Source organism: Ursus maritimus, unplaced genomic scaffold (assembly GCF_017311325.1).
Source record: "Ursus maritimus isolate PB19 unplaced genomic scaffold, ASM1731132v1 scaffold_10, whole genome shotgun sequence".
Taxonomy (NCBI): Eukaryota; Metazoa; Chordata; class Mammalia; order Carnivora; family Ursidae; genus Ursus; species Ursus maritimus.
Genome location: NW_024423344.1, coordinates 74,217,462 through 74,224,381, shown reverse-complemented (window position 1 = coordinate 74,224,381; position 6,920 = coordinate 74,217,462). Strand labels below are relative to the sequence as shown.

At 46.1% G+C, this 6,920-nt stretch overlaps 1 long non-coding RNA gene across 1 annotated transcript; it reads right to left on the bottom strand.

The window, feature by feature from the left end:
• Window positions 1-3,055: 3,055 nt before the first annotated feature.
• LOC103657548 lies at window positions 3,056-6,093 on the bottom strand. The gene is made up of 3 exons (XR_566883.2): window positions 6,022-6,093; window positions 4,195-4,288; window positions 3,056-3,302 (listed from the first exon to the last, which is right to left on the bottom strand). It is a non-coding gene; the product is annotated as an uncharacterized LOC103657548 (long non-coding RNA).
• Between the last annotated feature and the right edge of the window lie 827 nt (window positions 6,094-6,920).

Here is a 6,920-nt window from a genome sequence, read left to right as displayed (position 1 = left end):
ATATATATATAGTCACATATTTATATTTGTATATTTATTATATGGTATTGGCTTATGGGGTAATGGAGGCTGAGAAGTCCCACTATCTGGCGTCTGCTAGCTGGTGACACGTGAAAGCCAGTGCTTAGTTCCTGGGCCTGAGAGCTTTGAGATGGTGTACGTTCCAGTCTGAGAAGCAGGGGTGCTGAGGGCAGGGGAAGATTGATGCCTCGGCTAAGCAGTCAGCAGAGTGAGTCCAACTTCCCTCCATCTTTTTGTTCTGTTGGGTCCCTCAGTGGCGTGGATGATGCCCACCTGCTTGATGAGGACGGTCTGCTTTACTCGGCCCACCGGTTCAAACACTAATCTCTTCTGGAAACACCCTCACGGACACACCCAGAAGTAACATTCATCCAGCTATCTGGGCCTCCCTTTGCCTCGTCATGGGGCCACATAAAATTAAGCATCACACATACGTATGTGCGTTAGACCTGTTCCTGTATGTAGGTATGTGGAGACTGGAAATCTGTCTTTTTATTTTTTAAGTTTGTTTCTTTAAAAATGGCATCTGGCTAGCACGGTGATAAAAAAGTCTCTCAGAAATGTAAAGTTTGAAGGAAAACTGCAGCTGTTACATTTTAATGTGTTTGATTTTATATTATATTACTTTATTTCTTGATACTCTATTTTCAGGATCTTATTTGAAATAAAGCAAGCGGAATTAAAAAGAGAGTAATACAATAAGTGGATGGCCCTGCTTATTGATTAAAATATAAAAGTGTCTATTAATAAGAAGGCAACAGTCTTTTCAATTTCAAAAACACATTAGTATTTGAAGCATATACACATTTAAAATTGCTTTAAAAATGTCTAATATGCTATTGACCTTTTACTAATACAGAATCTGCCTACAGGCTTGGGCTCTTCCAACTGCCAGACAAATCTACCCTGAGTGACCCTGAGTGACTAGCCGTCCGCGAGTTCGTTTCGTGAGCGGTCTTTAGAGCAATGGTTCTCAAATAGGAGTAGTCTTGTACCCCAGGGGACATTCGACTATGTCTGCAGACGTTTCCTGGTTGTTCCGACTCGGGGAGGAAGGCTGTGTGTTATTGGCATCTAGGGGGGAAGGGCCAAGGATGCTGGTAATCACCCTACAACGTTCGGAACCACCCCCCACAAAGCTCCATCGGGCCCACCTGTCAATAGGTCAGAGGTTGAGAAACCCTGTGTTAGAACCACACTGAAAGATTCGTGCTGTTCCAGCATTGTCTTCATCCCTGGCGTGACCAGTGACATCTATGACTGAGATCCCTGGTTATAAAACAAAGTATGAATTGCCCCCAGATGACTGCCTGTACCTAAAACTTAAGCTTCTTTGCCACCATGACTTTAACTGGTTTGTACTGCAGGCAAAAACTCAAGCACGTGGGCGGGCACTGGTCAGGATTCGCAGTAATCGGAGGGCCTCCTCCTCCCGGGTTCTAGGCTGGTGGCTACCGGACTGGGGTTTGGAGTCCTAAAACCTGTCTCAGACTCGGGACCCACCCTTTCTCCGTGCTTGCCTGAAGGCAAGGGATGCCGTTGGGCGTAATGACCTCATGGCGTCATTTGAATCATGAAGGCAACAGTAGTACCCTAAGTATTCGAATGTATGATGCTTGTTTCCATTTGGATCAACTATAGTGTGCCGTCCTCTCCACCCACCACTCCTCCCGCGGACTGGCTTTCTGCCTGAGCCCCAAGCTTGAGCTTGGCTCAGGGCCTCCGTAAAGTTTCCCTTCGTTAACTGGAGGAGTAAAAAAAAATAACAAAATGAAAAAATGAATTCTGCAGGGCTTTCCTGTGTGTGTATATGTGTGTATTTGTGTGTGAGTGTGAGAGTGTGTGCACATGTGTGTGCAATTACTTTTGATTCCTTCTCAACCACCTTGTGAAGCAGACAGGTAACGAGCCGAGTGTCGCATTTCGTCTACAGGAAATTGGGACCCATGGCATTAAATCCACTCATCCCCAGTTGGTCAGGCAGCCCAGAACCTCTGCTCCCTGACTCCTCGCCCGGGTCGTGCTCTTGACCCACAACATTCTAAGCCTTCCTGGGCTGCGAGCCGGCACGCTGGACGGCAGTGACGGATTCAAGCCCTGTCGGAGGGGCTGTGCCTGGCCGGTAAACTCGGACACACCAGGTTCAACTCAATTCCTATCCACTTGGAAACTGTTTAGCCGACAGAGCCAAAAGCTGAAAACTATCCGAAGATAGAGCATCTCTGTCACCTAATCACTGTCTATTTTACACTTCAGGATGCGTGTGAGTAATGAGTGTGAGACCTCAGCAGCAACTCTGATCGCTCGCTCTTCCATGGCTCCCACCTTGTAACAAACCCGCCTCCGAGACAGCTAATATTAATTGCATATTGTTTTGTGTGTCTCATGTTTCATTTCACTGACTCCTCTCTTTTTTCCCCCTTTTGGTTTGCAGATCCCTGTTGATTGCAATATTTAACCATTTCTTCATAGAGATCTTTTTAATCCCATTTAATCTTGGGGTAGGAATTCAAGTTGACCAAATTGTTTGCTACAGTCCCGTCAGCGTTTCCACATTCAGAAACTGCTTTTTGACTCCGTGGCAGTAATGGGGATTTTCCCACGTGGTCTCTTGGACCCCTGCAAGTCCGCGCTCTCCCAACTTCTATTGTGTTAAGCAAATACTCACACCGCACTGGTGTCCTACTCATTGTTAACGTTAAAGCAACAGGATTTTCTCCAGTTCACCGACAGCCAAACCTGTTGTTATCAGAAAACCTTCTCCAGATGAAAACCGAAAAGAATCATATGACCCAGAAAAAAGATTAGCCTTCAGGAAGTCTTTGGGTTTTGCCATTTTTGTCAAGACATCCCAGAGGGAGTGGAAAATAATAAAGTAAAATCTATTTCTGGAATGAAGCCTATTTCAAAATGGAGTCTATGAACTCTCAAATTTGCAAGACAGGGCTTCTCAAAATAAGAGGCACAAAACTGGGCTATGGCAAACCCAAGGGGACCAGGAGCAATTCAAAACAAGGAATTTAGGAACTTTTAATTGCCTCATTTTCCATTCAAACGGGAGTGTAAGTATTGATATTAAGCGATAGCTCAATTGCACATAGCGATCAGCTAGTTTGCTGTGACACACGAATCCTCAGAGATTCATCATTACACAGGATTTCTGTCATTTCAGATGAATTTTCCACCTTGTTGGAAACAACATGCTGTACCACTCTGATCTTCTCGTTCTCTGTGCTTCTATCTGGAGAGGCTGATTTACATTACAGTGTGCTGAAAAAAGCCTGGAGAGGAAGCAAACTCAGTAGCTTTCATATTTAAAAAGACAGGGTGTAAAAAGCTTATCCTAAAGGCATATGACATTTGTTTACCAAAAGGAATACAAAAGCGTTAGAAGCCAAGATTGGAACTGCAGTAAAACGGGAAAATCTGAAGTTTACTAAACTGGGAAATGGATAAATAAAACCGGCTAATGAATTGTCCGCCAGCCCCAGCTGCTAGGATGTCAAGTCGGTTCCAGAGGTGCTGGGGTGCCTAGGACCCCTCTCCAAGCAGAGAGCTCCAGTAAAAGGGGCGCCGGCGTGCGCCCTTCTGGGCCACGCCAGCTCCCCGCGCTCCGTGCACAGAGGAGGCAGGAGGCAACAGCACCTCTCTTCAGAATCATGAGGAATAAGCAAAGCATTCCATCCTGGTCTGTTTATATATTAGAAACAAAGTATTCCGTAATAGTCTGTTTGCCTATTAGTTATCTATTGCTGCGTAAACAATTATGCCCAAACTTAGCAGAATAAAGAGCAACCACTTATTCTCTCACTGTAATAGTTAACTTTCAAGATGGTCCACAGGGATTCCCACCTCTGGAATGTATTATGTAACAACCAGGGGGACGCCTGGGGGGCTCCGACGGTTAGGCTTCCAGCTCTTGCTTTCAGCTCAGGTCATGGTCTCAGGGTGGTGAGACTCCCGCATCGGTTCGTGCTGGGGGTGGGGGGGGCTCTGCTTGAGATTCTCTCCCCCAATCCCTCTGCCCCTCCCTCCACTTCTGCACATGCACACGCTCTCTCTCACCGAAATAAATATTTACAACCACCAGCGTCTGCCCTCCAACTAAGAATTACTAACCTTCCCCCCCCACTCCCCCACATCTCATTTATTACCGCAGCAACGGAGACTCACGTTAGAGGGTCCTGGCATCCAAGTCAAGGTCTGCCACGAGCAAGCCCTTCGAATGTGCTGGCTTGACTCGTGCTCCTATCTGAAGTCCTTCGGGCTGAAGGGACACCAACATGCAGCGGTGAGACAGACTTAAGGCCCCAGTGTGCACACCTCCCCTTTAAAAAATGGTTGAACAGAGGACACATAGGAGGCACCAGTCCACGGCGATTTTGAAATCTAGCGGCATGTGTTACCATTCCTTGATGAATAGTCAAGGTCTGGAATAATCTCCGCCCACCGCTTGGGGCTCCGCCCTCCGTGCACTCCATTTTCCTCTGAATTACTCTTTCTTTTCCATGAAAGGCAGCTCATGTTTTCAGCCCAATAGTTTTCTCAGCCTGTTTCTTGCTTGTAGAAATTTCAGGGTTCTAGGACAACTGGGGGGCTCAGTTGGTTAAGTGTCTGCCTTCGGCTCAGGTCATGATCCCGGGGTGCTGGGATCAAGTCCCACATCGGGCTGCCTGCTCCTCAGGGAGCCTGTTTCTCCCTCTGCCTTTCTCTCTCCCTGTCTCTTATGAATAAATGAATAAAATCTTTAAAAAGAGAGGAATTTCGGGGTCCTAGAGGTCTCTTTTCAGTGCTACTGTTTCTGTCCCTCATAGTTCAAGCAAGAAATATTTTTGCGATAAAATTCTTCTAAAAATTGTGTGGGTCTCTTATGATCCCTGCAGGCATTCACTCCTTTAGACAAAAGCCATAACCACAAATATCTTTGAGGCAAACCTTTCTCTACCCTGGAGTTTCTCGGAGACTGATAAGAGACAGCACTTTTAAGATTTTCAGAAACCTTATTTTCTGGACAGCCCGCTGAGGCATGGACTAGGTCTTTCTACAGTCTTAACAAAGGAATTTACAGTCACATCCTTGGCTACCTCTTCGTACCATGCTTCCCTGGCCATGCTCTGGGCTTTATCTTTGCCCCAGAGGCATTTTTAACTTTGGCCTCTTTTGATAGAGAGTCTGGGGTTTTGTAAACAATAATTCTTGTCTCCTTGAGGAATCGAGAATTTCCTCTACTGTACTTTCTTCTGCAAGCAGCAAGTAGAAGCCAGGCAATCCCTCCGAGCCCCCACTGCCTGGGCAATTCCAGATCCAAGCCTACATTTAAGGTTTTCGTTATGGCAGTACCCACTTCCAGACACCACGTTCTGTTTTAGTTACCAACAGCTGGATGACAAACTGCCCCCAAACTAAGGGGGCTTAAAACAAATACAATCAGCTCTTGTCTTCTATTTTCCGTGGCTCAGGGGTCTGAGAGCCCCACAGGTAGGTGGGTAGGCTCTGGCTCCGCTCAGCCAGGGTCTCCCCTGTAGTCATACTCAAGATGTTAACCAGGGCTTGACTGGGACTGGTGGGTCTGCCATTTTGGGGGACAGGTGTCGGTTGTTGGCGAGAAATCTCAGTTCCATGCTGTGATAGCTTTTCCAAGAGCCAAGAGGTGACGCTTGAGACCTGGCTATTGACTCGAGAGAGAGATCAGGGCAGAAGAGATGCTGTCTTTTACGATCTAGCCGCAGAAATTACTCACCACCATGTCCGCCACATTCTGTTTGTTAAAATCAAACTTCTAAGTCAGGCCCATATTCAAGGGGAGAAGAGTTGGTCTCTTCCTTTTATAGGAAGAATGCCAAAGGTTTCGTGGACATGTTTTAAAAGTACCACAGTACGCCTTTGAGACTGCAAGTAAATCAGGATCCTGGGATACCTCCAGAACTATCCAGAAATCCTCCACGTCCTCGGGATGAATAAGACCAACATCCTTAGGAAAAATGAAAACGTTACACCTACCTCAGTCGCAAGTTAATCTCAACAGCACGTCAGGAGAGCCGGGCCCTTGCAGAACCAGCCTGCAGATTTGGACGCAGGAACTGGCTTTGCCTCACAGCCTTGCAGCAGACTGACCAGAGCAGCTGTCTCATCTGGGGAGAGTCAGCAGGGCTAGTTTACCCTGCCAAGGCACTGGTCTCTCAGGCCCTCGGAAAGAATGCTAACCCATGAAGGAAAGGAAAATGGTTTGTAAAAGTTCATAAAATAGAATTTCTATAGCTGGAGAAGAGAGAGAAGTAGGTGTGATTTTGGGGGGTCACTACTTAAAGCTCTCTGTATAATACCAGTTAGTGTAAGCATTGCGCTGGAGAATTTCCAAAGCAGTTTCACACATATTTTTAAGTTAATACACAGTATTTCTCTTGATGCCATCATGGTGGATTGCTGGGTAACGTGATATTTGGGTAGGTGCTTACTTGTGTGAGTTGAAAGGAAAGAAATTAGAGCTCATTAATATTTTATGACATCATCACAATATATATGAACATTGGAAAAACGTGCACACACATTTGATACATACCAGCTCCTTCAATTCCATACACAGGGAGTGTGGTCTTCAAGGAAACCGAAGTCTCTTGGAGAAGGTGGCAGTAGGTCCGGCGTCTGTAATACAAAGCTAATTGTCATTACATTTGTACCAAAGGAACCAATGAATGACGCAGGAAGCATGACGTAGAGAAATATTCGTTTGACAGCACCGGGATAGTTCTTGGAAACCTCAATGTTGGATGATGGATGAAATTTTCTTTCAAGAGATGCAGAGAGAGGAAGACGGTCTTTGTGAAAGAATCAAGCTGCAGGAAAGGTCTGGAGGCAGCAGTGAGTTCAGGGTGCATTTCAGAAAGTGCAAGGACCCACGG